General features: G+C 33.6%; 1 non-coding gene across 1 annotated transcript; it reads left to right on the forward strand.

Annotated features, from left to right (window-relative positions):
* The first annotated feature begins 718 nt into the window (after positions 1 to 718).
* Positions 719 to 792, forward strand: TRNAS-ACU (transfer RNA serine (anticodon ACU)). Its single transcript has one exon. It is a non-coding gene; the product is annotated as a tRNA-Ser (tRNA).
* The last annotated feature ends 926 nt before the right edge of the window (positions 793 to 1,718 follow it).

Here is a 1,718-nt window from a genome sequence, read left to right on the forward strand (position 1 = left end):
TTGTTGTTGTTTATATTTTTGTACGAAAGTGTGTATATTTGTTTGAAAATTCATAGTATCTTTGTCGGTAACCAGTAATTTAACATATTTAGAAAAAAAAATAGACATAGCATTAGCAAATACCAATTTCGTAAGAAAGCTTTGTGACATAAGATAATTTTTCTTTTTTTAGTAAACGATAATTATCCAACTCTAAAACTCCAAATTATCATTATACTTTTGACGAAAGAGTCGCACACTTTTGTTATCGGTGGTCGACATTTTTTGAAGATTTTTCAACACCGAATAACTTCCGAGCTAGACCTTTTCATCAGACGCAGACGATAAAGATGAAGCTTGGCCTATACGACGACTGTTCAAAGCTGTTTCTGAAGCCTTTTATATGTCAACTCAATTTCAAATTTATTTTATTCAAGGCACAAAACTTATCACGCGAATATATTTTAAATACGCCTTGATATCGAAACAACGCCGCTCTGTCAACCAATTTTATAAATAGAAAAATATATTTTTTAATAAAATGTCATGCTCCAAATTACTCTAGCTTCTTGCGTTTCAAATTTTTTAAGGTTTAAAGTATGTAATATCCCACCGGACACTCAGTATAATGGAATATCTCAAGACGCAAGCGAGGGAGGAGTGGGGAGTTTAGAGTAACAATTAAGTACTACATCTAGAAGACATGCGCAAAAAATTAGCTGGTTGTGAAACATTTGTCGGCCTTGTGGTGTAATGGTCAGCGCATTTTGCCTACTATGCAAGAGGTCTCGGGTTCGATTCCCGACATGGTTGATGTGAAATATTATTTAAAAGGGTGTTTTTACTGGAAGTCCTTAGACTGGTACCTAAAGCATAAGACTGATCACCAAACCAAAACCAAAACTGTTATCCAGATGCTAACTCTGAATTGCTTGATAAGTTAGAACGATTGCAGAATATTTGTATTCGTTATATCTTTAATTTTCGCAAATTTGACCACATAACCGAGTATCGCACGCAACTACACTGGCTCAGTATCAGGCATAGAAGAAACATTCACATTCTATCACTTCTTCACAATATTTTAAATAATCCCACTTCGCCTGTTTATCTGAGAGAGCTCATCCAATCTCTTTCACAACACGGACTATCTCTTCGTTCTAGTAACGAGAGAACCTTTTTAATACCCTGTCATCGCTCAAAATTTTTTGCCTCCTCTTTCACAGTAGTAGCCGCTCGATTGTGGAATAATCTACCCTCTAATGTTAGAGACGCCCCTTCTTTATTTACATTTAAGTCAAGATTGAAATGTCACTATCTAAATATTTAAATTGTTCCTTTATCCTTCTTCTTCCCTTCTTATCCCCTCTCCTCTCTTCATAGTATAGTGTTATTTTTTTTAAATATTTATATTTATTTTTGTTAATCTTTGCTTTTAATTTTTGTATAAAATTGTAAGATTCAATATGTCCATGTATTTATAATTTTCTCAAACTGAAATGTTTGGGTAGGTAGGAAGAAATTGCCTTAAGGCAATATGCCCGCCCTTATATGTATATTTATTGTATATGTATATAAAGTGTCAAAAAAAAAAAAACCTTCATGTAACAAAAAAAAATCAAGATACGCTGCGATTGGTGTACTAATGCAGTGCCCTATGCATCATTAGGTGTGAAAAGGGAATGATGATGATGAAACATTTGATGTTGATGTCTATTTTTGGTATAATATACCTGGGC

The sequence above is a fragment of the Micrasema longulum genome, unplaced genomic scaffold, assembly GCF_059751315.1.
Source record: "Micrasema longulum isolate JH-2025_06_02 unplaced genomic scaffold, ASM5975131v1 h1tg001929l, whole genome shotgun sequence".
NCBI classification, from domain to species: domain Eukaryota; kingdom Metazoa; phylum Arthropoda; class Insecta; order Trichoptera; family Brachycentridae; genus Micrasema; species Micrasema longulum.